Source organism: Tympanuchus pallidicinctus, unplaced genomic scaffold, assembly GCF_026119805.1.
Source record: "Tympanuchus pallidicinctus isolate F22 unplaced genomic scaffold, pur_lepc_1.0 scaffold4, whole genome shotgun sequence".
Lineage (NCBI taxonomy): Eukaryota > Metazoa > Chordata > Aves > Galliformes > Phasianidae > Tympanuchus > Tympanuchus pallidicinctus.
In genome coordinates this window covers 22,738,639-22,753,476 of record NW_026294758.1, presented here as the reverse complement: position 1 = coordinate 22,753,476, position 14,838 = coordinate 22,738,639, and the positions used below count along the sequence as shown (strand labels likewise).

Genomic DNA, 14,838 nt, shown 5'->3' with positions numbered 1-14,838 from the left:
CCACTTCCACTGCTCCTGTCCCTGATGTCTGGATGCCCAGGTGCTGCGGGCCCTACACAACGGGGTACAGGGAGACCTCTCCCTTCCCAGTGCTGACAAGAAAAGCCTGGGCAGGAATGCAGTTAAAAAAAGCCTGTCTGGGGAGCCAAAAGCTATTTCTGAATACTTCAGGATAAACCAAGCTGAGTTAACTTTAATACATGAAGATCCTCGTTTAAAGCATCTGTAGAAAAGCAAAATGTAAAACCTTTTTATATACCGTGGCAGCTACTACTGCTTCTAGATAGGGCTTTAAAATGAACTTAGAAAGTCAGTGAGAATACATAAAACAAAAATACCAGTCTACTTGGAAGAACTGTAAAAATAACTGGAATGCAGGACCAATGGCCTGACTGTTTTCAGGTTCAATCTTAGTGACATTAAGGATGGCAGCATAGCAAATTTCCAGATGGAATACAGTATTTTTATGGAGGACTGCTACAGAGAGAGACTGCTACAGCAGAACAGTTATGAAAAAGAAAGCAAAGTAAAACCAAGACATGTCAAGATGTCACTAAACTTTCTCTAAAAATGACTCCAAGATCTTTTTTCAAGATCTGCTACTATCGGTTGTTTTTCATAAACTCACCAAAAGAAGCAGATCTACCAGAACATTTTATCAATAACAATATTTAAACAAAACAAGAAGGTTAAAAAAAATAAAAATAAAAAAATAAAGAACTGCAGTCCTGGTCACAGAGTTGTTGATACTGTGGATTTGTTTTACCAATGTAACAAAACAAGATTGGTTTCTTCCAGAAAGATGAGGTTTTCAGTGTGTTTTATCTGCATAATCCCTGACTTAGTTTAGATTTCTTGGGATTTTTTTTAGCAGCAACTGATAAACAAGATATCCCTCTGAAGAAAAACATCATTTCCAGAAGGAAGTCATTATTAAAAAGAAGACAGAACAAAAGAAATGTCTCCTCTCTCCTCCCCTCCTTTATCTTCTCTTCCTTCTTCCTCTCTCCTCTTTCTTTTTGAGGGGGAGAAGGAGGGATGATCTGATACTAGCTTACACAGCTTGACTATTAACATTAAAGATTCGTTTCTTAAACAAAATAATTTTCTAACTTGGACCTAGATCAAAGGAAAGGCTTTCCAAAAATAGCCACCAGCACTGAGGCTAGAAAGGGAAACTATGTAGAAAATTGCACCTGCTACCAATTATCATGTAGGTGAACAAGAAATCCAGTCTCCTAAGGGGCAGGAATCCCTTTTAGTTAGTGAACAATCACTTGAAAGAACTGCCACCTTGCTTCTCACAATAAAGTTTGAGACATGGTATGCAGCACCTGAACTAGTGAAATACTCTTCAAGACATGTTTATCGCTCTGAACAGAGAAAATGCACTTGGGCCAACCTGCAGTACTTCCCTCGTTTTCCCAAGCTGGGAAAATTAACACATTTGTAGTCAGGCTTCTTCATTCGTGATGTGCACTGTCAATGGTTACACTGCCAACCAGTTCAGAGTGGTGTTTACTACAACAGGCTACCAAAACACTGCATCCTTTGCAGAAGGAAGGCTTCAGTGGATTTGAGCGCACTCTTCCCCTTCTTCTGTGCACAGGAGACCCTGTTGCACCAGCTCAACCTTTGTTATGCTCACTGGATGGAGACAGTTCAGCTAACTCGAAGCAGCAGGTGGTTTCTTTGCGAAACCTGAAGACAAAATATTCACCCACTGTCACCTACCTCGCTGTTCGTTTTGGTTCTGTGGCTGTCCTGATGTGCACATGACAAGAATTGGTCACAACAGTGTTCTTCCTCTTTACATGCATTGTTTTAAATAAAACATAATACTCAGAAGTTTGCACAATGATTCCCCAATTCAAAAGGGAATTAATTGGATAAAAGGGAATTGAAATTCAATTTCCATATATAATCCTTATTTAAACATATACTTGGCTTTACCAACTTCTGAACAAGATATCATGAAAATCATACGTATTGTTTGAAAAGCAGATGTAAACTCTAAAACTCTATGTCTGAGATTGGTTGCACTAATGTTGCTTTCTTTACTTATATTCTTAATGTTTCAGATATTGGAGACCTTCACCTTGCAAAAGCCGTTTTTGCTTTTACACAGAGTGAACTGGTTGTCTTGATTCAATTTACCAAATTTGAGCTGTTTCCTGGAGATGGAACTTACCCATGAACATGTTTCAAACACTTAATATGTTGCTTTTCTAAGTTCTTTCCAAACAAAATATCAGAAAGTGTTTTTCAGTTAGTATTTTCCTGTACCAGATTTTTTGAAGAGCTTGAAAAGAAGTCTTTTACAGCAAATTTCCAGCCCCAAATAAAGAAACTAACTTTTCATTCAGCCCTACCAAACATCAAGAAAAAGTTTCTAAAAAAAAAAAAAAACAACACTATTTTAAGCTAAGGTTAACTCCTCTGAAATTTGTAGAGCCAATTCTGAAATCTGAACTACTATTTTTAAAAGCAGTACATCACACTCAGTGATCAGCAGCAGCACCCATTTTATCACTCTACCTCCGGCATCTCACAGTCTTAATTTTGCACTCAGATACCCCAGCTTTAACTAAAAGAAAATGCACTAGCTTTTCTGTGTTCTACAGGCTGTGGGCTTAAAAAAAACATGTATGTATTTTTATTTTCCCACTAGTTCATTATCTTGTCCAAAGAAAGGGAAAGAAATAAGAAAAAGACTATCTAGGAGGGTGGGTGTAGCACAAATGTGGCTGATGTATTCAGTGACGAGCCCTGGATCTTTCACTCATTTTAATGAATCTGTTGCTTAACACAATAATTTTAAAGTATTTATTTAATAAATAGACAAGCTCTGTTTTTATTTAATTTACAACGTAAAAGATATTTAGATAATTTTACACCCATTTTCTTTGCACATATTCTCTGCATCTCCAAGCACAGCTGTGATTCTTACAACTGCAGCTCTGTCTTCAGCCTAGGATTTACTCCATGGATTTACAAGGCTGAATTTATATACAGTACTTCAGTCCTACTTTCTTTACAAAAGCTTTTAGCACTTATGGGTTTACCTCTACTGAGAATCTACTCTGAAAGATTCCTTGTATCATCTCTTTGCATTTTGGAAGGTAGGGAAGCTGTTGCACATATTAGGAGTTACTCATTCAAGACACCTAGCATTCCATCCTTTTTCTGAAGAACATTGTCCCAGAGCAAATCAGGGCAAAGCAGGAGGAAAGGCAGGGTAGTCCTCATTGTTCAAACTAACAACACATTCCATCATCAGCAAGTTACAAACAAGCAGAGAAACCACATAAGGTAATACTCTTCTACATTTCTGCATACTGGCTATTTAAGTTCTTAGTCTTATTAAATTTGAAGTTGTTCTGTTACATGGTACAGAGAGAGGGCAGATACGAAGGAGTCCTTACAAGATAGAGACCCAACTGGTCTTAAAATATTCTCTCCTTTCTTTCCTTTCAACAAACTCATTTAAAGAAGTAGTCACTTCGTCACTGTACATACAGAGACAGGAAATTCTGAACTAATCTTGGCTTTGGAATGTAAAGATAAAGGTACATACTTTTATTTTACTTCTCCAAGGCAGATATCAAATGTTAATAAGTACCAATTATCCTTTCCTAGTATTCCACTCTTTTGTTTCAAATATTAGGAACATTTCCCTATTAAAACATTCCCAGAAATGACAACTAAAATGTTAGAAAACAAGCTACCATCACCTCCACCTCCAAGATTCTTATTTTGTCAAATGTAAGCAAAACAAAGGTGTTTCCCTGTAATACGGTATTTTCCCCAAATTAGAAAATAAGATGATCCTGCAAATGCTTGCAATGTGAGAATTTTTCACTCTCATGCATTTCTCATGTTCACAAGACTATCTTGAGCTTTTAAGGAGAACCACTGTGCTCAGACTGAAGACGTGCACAGACTGAATGGCACAAGTACATTCACCCCAATGCGGAAGCTCACACAAGTACACAGTCATCTTGAAGTACAAAAGAAACAATTTTAATTAGCTCACTGGAAGGATCTTTCTGTAATTGTTACTCACTCAATGCAGAGATATGCATTGCATTCCTTGTGATTACGATACAAAACCATACATGTTCCCCTTTTCAGCCATTTTATCCCGGAGCTAAACATGCAACTGCTGTGCACAAAATAGACACTGAACCACTGATCCAAGAGTCTGTAAAGCTAAAAAAAATGGACAACAAGATCTAGGATCTTTCTTCCATGGACGCAGACACAAATACAACTGCTGACAGTCACAGTATTCTAACTAGGAATGCCAGACGATTTACTGTTCTTTTGCTAAATATTGCATAATGAAAAAGCATGAAAAAAGAATCAACATTTATTATTAAAAAAAACAATGATTGCAATTGCATGAACTCTGTACACAGTGTACACTTCAGTAGTGACTTCTGCTCATGTCTCTGTCATCATGCAAAAAAAAAAAAAAGATGGAAGTCTAGAGTAACATGTCTATGTTATATTTTTTGTTATTACTATCTTCAAGGGTGCTTAAATCCAGCTTTTAATTGTACCATCCATGTTCTAAAATGCAGTTCACTTTTCAACATAACCTGCTAGCTCCTTCTAAAATCAAATTTCTGATTTAGTCTAGCTGCAACTTCCGATCTAATTCTGCTCTTCTTTCAGGTTCGTAACATGAAAATGGAAGAGTATCACCATTCGCCACTGATTTTATGAACTTAATACTTTCCAAAGGCAGCAAACCTAGAACACTTCAATATTATTTTTTATGGGGTTTTGCAATTATTTCACGTAAGTTTGAAATCTGAAGCAATTACTCACATTTTTGGGCACGTTCGGTGATTCCAAACCTTTTACTTCAAGGTCTTTACCAAACTATTACATTTCTCCCCCACAGGAAAACTGTCAGAAATATACAACATTCAAACTTCCTTATTTGTCTCTATCGCTGAATGTTCAAAAGAGGGATGAAAAAAAGTCACAGTTCCTCTAACTAGGCTGCCTCAACGTATTCTGCTTCAGCTTATGGCGTCCAAGCATGTAACAGTGCACAGTTTTAGAGGCTCTGATATTCACTCGTACCAGTTAACTGTGCCTGCAGATTAAGTTGCAGATTCAGAACAAAGAATCAAGAAATCTAAATTTGCTTGGATAAAAAGAGCATGAAAGAAGCCCAACAGAAAAGAACATCACAAAAGTTACAAGCAGTTCATTCCCGTAGAAGGAATAATTTTGTTTTAGAATGGAATTACTCTGCAATACTTCACGTAATCTGACCAACCAGTGACTCTACCACCTCCAGTGGGGTCAGTGTTCAGCTCTGCCCAGAGCAGCATCACTTTACACCCGAACCTGATGAACCCTAGCACAAAGTGCATGTAGTACAGAGCTAAAGAAGAAAACACTGGCCAACACTGAAATGATCAGCAGTAAGTCAGCCATCACATCCTTAGTACTGACTTTCAACACTTCTATCAGTTCTCTATCGTTGTCTTGTCAAAAACAAAATCAGAAGTTTGATAAGAAATAAGCCCTTTTTTAAAGCCACTTTCCCAGGTGTCAAATCTTTGATGTATTATGCATCATTCGGAAGCCAGATAATCGCTTACTTTGGCGTAAATTTTGCTCTGTTAAAAAATACTACCACAACACATCAAAACATAAGTAAATCTATATATTTTCTGTATTTAAGTTCCATATTCTAGTTCCTCAAATGCCGAGCTAATTATATTATTACAGAAGGACGGAACGTTCCAGCTTGCTTTCAGATTGGTGCATTTGCTCGCCGCTCTCCGCGTACAGCCAGCCACTCCTTTCCCGGGACGAGCCTCGCCGCTTTGCTGCTCCCTGCGCCCCGCTCTCTTTTGCCGGAGGCGGCTGCCAGACCCCGGCCCACCCTGCTCGCTTCTAGCAAGTGCGGCCCCCGCCCGGCGTGGCCCCCACTCACCACTGCCAAGGCTCCTCCGCTCACTGCCTACTGCCGCCCACCGGCGGATCCTGCCGCTCTCCGGAGCAAGCGGGGCGGCGCGGCTCCGCCAAGAGTGGAGCTGCACCCCAGCTAGGCGTTGCGGGAGCCGCCGCTTCCTCGTTTTCTCTCGCAGCCGCGGCCACTTCCTCAACGAACTGTCGGCTCTCTGCCCCCTCCCTCGGGGCAATTCCGGCCCTCGGCCCGCCAGACCGTCCGTCGAAGAGGGTGCGCGGTGTGGGACCGGCGGCGCCCCGAAGTGCGGGTCGCTGCGTCCCGTGGCGTGATGTGAACGTGGGGCTGCTCAGCAGCGCGAGTGGGAAAGCAAAGGGCGGCAAGTGTGGTCGTCTCTTGGGAGAAAAGGAATAGACCCACTGATTGTCAGCATCGAAATTCAATCTATTTCGGTGCTTTTGTGTTTTGGTGAAAAAATTGCTTTTGGAGGAGAAAAACGGTTCGTATTTGAAACTGTATCGGGTCTTCGTGCTGTATTTCAATCAAAAATATATTTCGGTCATAAATACAGTATTTACTAGCTTTGTGGCAGCTGCTGGTGCGGAAGAGACTACAGTGCAGAGACTCTGCTCTGTGCAGAGAGCTGAAAAAAAGCCCCACTCCAAGGCTCCACGTAGCCGGGAGTCAGCTCCCGCCGCAGATGTCTGCACAGCAACAGGCGGCAACAGCTTTCTCCAGGACGCGCTGCTCCCTGACACCGAGCGGTACCACAGGCACCCGCAGCCACACCTTCTCCTTCGGCCATGGTCACTGCGTGACGGTGCTGTGTCCCGTGATGGGCAGCGCTGGCGGGAGACAAATTCTGTTTCCTGCTTCGTTGTAGTAAATGATTGCTGCAGTGTTGGGCCCACTTACTGTAAGAAAGAGGTGCTGCGAGGAAGTACTGGCTCTCCTTCTGATCCATTGTGTTAAACAGAGCTGCCAAAGGGCAAAAGCCTTATGTTTCATACCGGTTAAGAGGGTCCCTTCTTTTGCTTTGATTGCTACAGTGCAGATACTTTTCTGAATTGGCATTGCCTTTGTGTTAGAACAAGGCAAAGCATTAAAAAACCTTGAATGTCTTTTGGTGCAGCTGTTTTCCTAAAACCATCCAAAGTAGAGCACAATCTATGGGAAATGGCTTTTGGAAAGTCATTACTGTGCTATGAGCAAGATTTCAAGCAGAAGCTTAATCATAAATTGATGAAAAAATGATTTTAAATTATACATGAGCAAGAGTACTTGACCTGGTAAGGGTGGAGTTAACTTTCTGCAGCAGCTGATGTGGTGCCTATCTGGCATTTTGAGTAGTAGAGTATGAGTAACACATTTTCTTTGCTGCTGGGCACTGCTGCTCAATGGTGAGGCTTCCTGTGTTTTGCACTCTGCCCCAGTCCTCACCAAGTTAACAAGCAATGGGCAAGATGGAAGGGGGTGGTGATGAGACCAGCTCCAGCAGAGGGAAGGTTATACCACAGCCAGCCAGATAAGTGGGGATAAATGGAAAAGGGCAGGAGCTACTGTTATCTTCCTGCTCACAGACCAGCTGAGCATCACTCACCTCATGGAGGAGGTGAGTGACTGCATTGATAGGATATTCGCCTTTCCTTTACTTGTTCCTATCTCAATGCACGTTTTCTTGCTTTGCCCTTTCCAGTTTTTTCCACCGTCTGCTGTGCAGGGGAAATTTAGCAAGTGGCTGTGTGGGTGCTTGTCTGCTGGTCAGGATTAATGCAAAACAAAAGTTAGGGAAGAAAATATTTTGTAATGCTGTGTGAAATAATTGTTACCTTATTTTTTTGGTAGGGGGCTCACAACATTGTAAGATATTATTTTATGTTATGAATCTTTTCAGTAATGTGTGGCTCTGTAGGAGACCTGTAACTAATAAATTAATTCCTCTAATTAATGTATTGGAGGGAATTAATGTCTGGCAAAATCGGGCAGATTATGTTCTCTAAATATGCAGCAGATTTGTGGAATCTCTTCCCCAGTGTGAATTCCTACAGTAGAAACCGATAGTTTGTCCATAGGCTCCCACTAGCTGTTCCGTATAACTCCAGTAGTTTATTTGTAATCCTTCATAGTTTTTGTAAGCATGTGAGTGATGCTTCAAATGCTTACCTTATTACAAACATGATTTGAAAGACATCTGTTTTCGGAAGATAACGTAGTTTTCCCTAAGACCAGGATACATGTAGTGTGGTGGGGGCTATGCAGCAACACAACTATTTACATATAAGTGAGTGTGAGTAGGAGAGGATCTTGGCTGAAATGCCATGACTCTGGTGAAGCAAAGCTGATATCCTGTTGGAAGTCTGTTAAAGACCACTTAACAAGGACTAAGAGACAGATGAAGCATTCTGTGAGCAGCTGGCAGAAAGTCATGCCATTGCTAGAGCTTGTTTTGGGGGACTTCAGCTTGCCTGACATTTGCAGTAAAAACAATGACCACAGAATGATTGAGTTCTCAATTCTTGGTGAAATATGGGAGCAGGTGAGCAAAACTTGGACTTCTGGAGGTATACTTTGGACTGTTTAGGATACTGGTTTAGAGAGTCTATTGGGATACGGTCGTAAAGGGGTCCAGACAGCTGGGCATACCTCAGGAATGAAACCTGAAAGCACAGGAACAAACCTCCCTGTGTGCTATAAGATGAACTGAGGGGAAAGAGAACCAAAGTGGCAGAACAGGTAACTTTCACTGAGAGGGGGAAAAAAAGGTAGTTCACTGCCTTTGGAAGAGGACCTGCAGCTCGGGAACAAGTACGAGGATGTTGCTAGGACATGCAAAGAGAAAATTAGAAAATTGAGCTATAAATTAATCTGGATAACATTGTCTAGGGTAACAAAAACTGTTTTTTTTACACATATATTAACAGCAAGGCAAAGGTCAAGAGGAGTCATTAACCTTTATTGAATGTGGTGGGAAATGTTTCCTTATCCATCAAAAAGACAGAAGTGATTAATGCACTCTTCATTTTGTGTTTAGCTGTCAAATAGTCATCCTCAGCACACTTAGTCCCTTGAGCTGGAAGATAGGGATGAGGGGCAGTATAAACTCCCTCATAATTCAGGAGGAAACAGCAACCTGCCACTGGCAAATGAAGTTGCCTAGCTGCTGTCCATCGTATTTGAAAGGTCATGGCAATCTGGTGAAGTTCTCAGTGATGAGAAAAAGGGGAAACATAACCCCTATCTTCAAGAAGGGAAAAAAAGATGCGAGAAGCCACAAGCCAGTCAGTCTCACCTCTGTGCCTGGCAGGATCATGGAGCAGATCTTCCTGAAGACCCTACTAAGGCACAGTGAGATCAAGTGCACCCTTAGCAAGTTCGCAGATGACACCAAGCTGAATGGTGCAATTGACACCTTAGAGGGAAGAGGATGCTATCCAGAGGGACCTGGAAAGGCTTGAGGGGTGGGCTGCCAACCTCATGAAGTTTAACAGGGCACAGTGCAACGTCCTGTACTTGGGTCGAGGCAATCCCAAGCACAGATACAGACTGAGTGGAGAATGGCTTGAGAGCAGCCCTGAGAAGAAGGATTTGGGGATGACAGTTAATGAAATACTCAACATGAGCTGACAGTGTGCGCTTGCAACCAGAATGCCAATTGTATGCTCAGTTGAATCAAGAGCAGTGTGGCCAACAGGCCAAGGGAGGTGATTCTGCCCTCTACTCTGCTCTCATGAGGCCACATCTGGAGTACTGCATCCAGTTCTGGGGCCCCCCAACACAGGAAGGACATCAGGCTGTTAGAGCGGGTCCAGAGGAGAGCAGTTAAGATGATCAGAGGGCTGGAGCACCTCCGCTGTGTAGACAAGCTGAGATCTGTGTAGACAAGCAGTGGCTGTTGAGCCTGCAGAAGAGAAGGCTCCAGGGGGATCTTATAGTAGCCTTCCAATACCTGAAATGGGCCTATTGGAAAGCTGGGAAGGGACTTTTTATAAGGGCATGTAGCGACAGAACAAAGGGTTTAAATAGCTTTGAACTGGAAGAGGGTAGAATTAGACTACATATTAGGAAGTCTTTACCATGAGGGTGGTGAGACACTTGATCTGCCATCGTATTTATGACTTGCCTCTTATGTTTGTATTGGAGGCATTGATATTATATTAATTCCCTTTCACTGAAAAAGGGGCAGGGAATTCCTGCATTGTAAATAACTTCAAAAAGTTCTGAAAATGAACCTACTTGTACACTTACCCTTACAGTAATATCAGGTTAGAATATCAGAAAAGAATACAGACAGAACAGAATATTAGAATTAGACTTTCCAATGTGATGCCCCTCTACAGGAAGGGTCAGAAAGAGAATCTAGGGAACTGCATGTCTGTCAGCCTGATCTTGGTATATGTCTGGTTATGGAGCCAGATCATCCTGAGTGTGATCATGTAGTATGTGAGGTACAATTGTAGGATCAGAGCCAGCCAGCATGGGTTCACGAAAGACACGTCCTGCTTAATGAACTTCATTTGCTTCTATGGCTAGGTGTTCTGTGTGGTGGATGAAGGAAAGGCTGTAGGTATAATCTACCTAGATTTTGGTAAAGCCACGGTATTCTCCTAAGAAGCTGACAGCTCTTGGCATACACATGTGTAGCTTTTGCTGGGTAAAAAACTGTTTGGATGTCCGGGCCCAAATACTGTTGGTGAAAGGAGTTAAACCCAGCTGGCAAATGGTTGTTAGTGGTATTCCTTTAGGAGTTGGTGCTGGGGCTGGCTCCGTTTAATTTTTTTATTGATGATCTGGATGAGGGTATTGAGTGCACCTTCAGAAAGTTTGCAGATATCACCAAGTTGGGATGAAATATTCATCTAGTTGAGACAGAAAGGATCTACAGAATGATCTGGATAGGCTGGCTTGATATATTGAGGTCAGTTGTATGAAGCTCAGCAAGACCAAGTGCCAGCTCCTGCAGTTTCGCCACAATAGCCCCATGCAAGCATCAATGAATGTCAGTCGGTGTGATTTTTTTCTGCATGGAGGAATTCAGTGGCATGCTTTTGCTTCGTACATGCTTCTGTGTGGGGTGCCATATTGTCAGACTGCTCCTCCGCTGTCATCTGTCACAGGGCAAGAAAATGTGATAATATAGGTGGGAATGTTCAAACTGTATTGCTATACCACTGTTTTTCCAATACACGCCTCTGACATCAGGTGCTATATCATAAATTATATAATATATATAATAAAATAGAAGGAATTGCTTCTGGAGCAGCCTTATGTACCACAGACAGACAATCTCATCTGAGGTTCAAACTGCAAATTCTTGTTACTTTCCCATACCTATAGCTAAAAGTCAAACATGTCAAAAATAGAAGGAATTAATGATGATAAGATAGGTCTCCCTGTGCGCACAAAGAGAAGAATGCAGAAGTGACTCATTTTGCCTAAGGAATAGGAAGTTTTGCTCAGTCTTGTCATGATTTGGAAAAAAAGAAAAAAAAAAAAAAAAAAAAGAGCATGCTATTTGGGAGTTAGTTATTGTCTATTTCATTTTAATTTTGAAGAAAACAGTAATTCAGTTTTAGCGCAATAGTAGTTAACATAGTGTAAAAAATTAAAAATGGGTTGCCTGAAAGCAAAATTGTGGCATAAAAACAAATTTTCTGTATCACATTCAGAAAGAACTCCCTACAGAATTCTGCCACATAGGTTGCATGCACCAGATGCTATCGACATCTTGGGATAACTGCTCATTCTCCAAGTCAAAATGCATCACCTCCAGCATGCTGTTCCCCTCTTCTGCTGTTCACAGTCTCTGGAGTCCAGAATAAGGTTATTTTTTTAATGTACTGTGTAACAGTTGTACCATGTACCAGTTTTGAGGCTCAACTGGTCATTGTACTCAGCATTTCCATCATTTCCATACTTCAGGATCCAATCTATTGCTCATTGTGCAAATCCATCAGTTATAATATTTCGCTAATTTGCTGTTTTAACTGGACAATGCCAGTAGCAATAATGTTTGCTATATGAATTTAAGAGTAATAACGTGAAAATTCAGGGCCATCAAGATATTTTCTTTTTCAGGTAACATTAGATATAATGATATCTGGCATTATTTTGTGTTTGCAGCTATGATGGTTTTAAAAAAACAATGAACATGATAATGCTTTTAAGAGCCACATCTCTTTTCCCATATCCTTTTATGTTAGAACAAAAAATAGAGTACGCTCATCATGTAGTCTATTATAAAACTAATGAAAATTTTGCTTTTTTTGTCATGAAGAGTAATTTTAGGATGTATTCCATGTGAAAGATTATGATATGAGAAAAGATGAGACCTTCCTTTTTTTAGTTTAGATGGAGTAGTACAGGCTATGATCGTAGGTTGGCTAAGAAACTTATGTAACCTTACAAATTAAGTTGTGTTAAAGTTAAGATATAGGCTTGTGTCAGTCCTGTTTCTGTGACTCCAAATACCATATTCAGTAAGAGTAAATAGACATGGAGAGTGAAAGAAGAGTTTCTAATGTAAGCCTATTAGTGCCCCATAAAAGTCAACTTCTGTTTTTGATGTCAGAGGGTACAGTTTTTTCCACATGGAGGAATTCAGTGAACAACACCTTTGCTTCATAAATAAATCCATATCAGATGTCACTGTCAGACTGCCCTTTGGATGCCATCTGCTACATGGCAACAAAATGTAACAGAATACTGGTGGAAAGATTCAACTTCTGCTGCTGTACCACCACTGTCTGCCTCTGACACTGTCAACATAATTAAATAAGAGGCGGTACTTTTGCAGGTATTATGAAGGCAAATCAGTGTTAGACAAACTTATGGGGCTTTTCTACGTATTTCTTACAGAAATGCTCATGCTCCAGAAATATTTTTGTTAGTTGAGTGTCTCATGCCATATCTTTGTTGATGACCCCATCCCCTATCTCAGGATCGGGGAGTAGCTGAGAGAGAGACTGCAACAGTCAGTATGGATCCTGTAAGTCAGTATGGAAACTGCAGTTTCATTCTGGCTGCAACAGATATAAACTGCTTACTTAAGAGCCAGTTCATATCTTTGTACTGTGGTTTAGAACCGCTTCTTTGCTTAGATACAGGTGCTGGCACAGTTTGCTTTTGTGTGCCTCATTTCACTTACTTAGAAGAAGATTTAGCAGCCTTCCATATTGCTTAAAACTAATGAGTGGGACTCACACTACTTTCTGAGTAAGCATAAATGGCATTTGCAACAGCAAGTACTCCTTTTCGTAAGAAGCAGAGTGTGGTAATACCTCACCTGTCATTTGATGAAGCAGGTTTGTCATTGTCAGAGATTCTGACTGAGGCACAGAAAGCAGATGTGCTATTTCTTGGATTACAGCTAGCACTGGAAATTATATGACTGTATTCCCACATTGCTGTAACTAAACTAACAAGTCCTGTCAGATCTGAGCTGATACTGCATCCAAGCATCCCTATATTTTTCCAACCAGCCTACATGGGCTCCTGAGTCAGGATTCACTGTTTTGAATTTGGCAGCCGTTTTTACAATGCAAAATATTGTCCATCTGCTCTCATAACCTACTTTCCTGTTTTTTACAGTAAGAACAAATACTTCCTTAGTATCAAGAGTCCTCATAAATAGTTTAACTTTGGTTTGTTTCCTACTGCTGAGTAGCTGGGGCCTGCAGACTGAAGCAATACTCCTGAGAAGCTGTAGTATCTTAAAAGGTACACAAATAACACTTCTCCATTTTCCATTCCATTTCTGAGGCCTGATTTGGCACTGACTCTGCTTTTCCATAGGCTATCTCTGAAGTTCTCCGTGAGAAGTACTTCAAACTGCACTGAAGATTAAAGAGGAAAAAAAGAAAAAAAAAAAAGATTGTTCAGAATGCTTTGGACACCACTAGTAGAATTGGTTTGTGAATTTCTCCCTTAATCAGTTGCAAAAGTCTTAATGTGCCTTCCAGTCTGCAGGGGTAGTGTGGCTGTGGTTGTTTGTATGAATATGCCATTTATATGAATACTTGTTTCCTGATTTTGGATATACAGTAGAATTTTAACAAAAATAAGCTGCCTTTCCAACAGCTTTACGAATGTCTGTCAGGTGCTGTGCCAAAAAGCACAGTGATGTCATAATATAATCAGAGGTTATAACTCCTGAAGTTTTAGGTTGCTTTTCTGCACTTTATTTGATGCACGATGTAGGAAAGACACACACACATGCACAAAAACAACAACAACAAAAAAAAACCCCAAACTGGTAGGGTCTTGTTTTCCTCTATGTTTTTCTCTATGTTTATAAATTTTTTTCTCTATGTTTATGATTTTTTTCTCTATGTTTATATATATTTTTCTCTATGTTTATATATGTACGAGTGCACTTTGAAAAAGCTTTTAAAACAGTCTTCAGTAGTGTATATTGGAACTAAATCAGTATCAACTCAAACAAGACACACACCTTTTGAAAAATGCAAAGGCATAAAAAATAATTAGATCAGCATCATAATAGGCTTTTTCTCTCTAATGCTCCCAGGTTGGTCCAGCTGGTCTGTGCAAGAAGGGAAAGAGCTACGTGTTCCTGGAAAGCCTTCAGAGCTCCAGCAAAAAAATTTTTTTAAAATGTATAATGAAATATGGTATGGGCCAGCTAAGTATGGGCTGTCTTCTCTGTTTTTCCTTCAGAATGTGGATATGGGAGGAATTTTCCTGCATGAATTCCTATCAAAATCGATGCAAATGTGAATGTAAAAATATTTGTAACTTTTTGAGAACTGAAACTGCTGGGGATTTCATAGGAAGCAGATAACAGGAAACAAGTTAGTTCCATATTCAATTTATTTACATTGATTTTATTCAACGACTTCTTTAAGTCTACTAGACCTCTTGGTTAATGGTGTCAGAATTATCTTTAA

The 14,838-nt window shown here is 40.5% G+C and overlaps 1 protein-coding gene across 3 annotated transcripts in view; it reads right to left on the bottom strand.

The window, feature by feature from the left end:
• Positions 1 to 6,121, bottom strand: part of SYK (spleen associated tyrosine kinase) — a 44,764-nt gene extending 38,643 nt beyond the window's left edge. The window contains exon 1 of one of the 3 annotated variants that reach the window (XM_052700925.1): positions 5,963 to 6,121. The gene's annotated coding sequence lies outside the window, so the exon portion shown is untranslated. Of the gene's footprint in view, positions 1 to 4,836; positions 4,912 to 5,962 lie in introns of those variants that run through there. The other 2 variants (XM_052700923.1, XM_052700924.1) reach the window with 2 other exon arrangements.
• Positions 6,122 to 14,838: the final 8,717 nt, after the last annotated feature.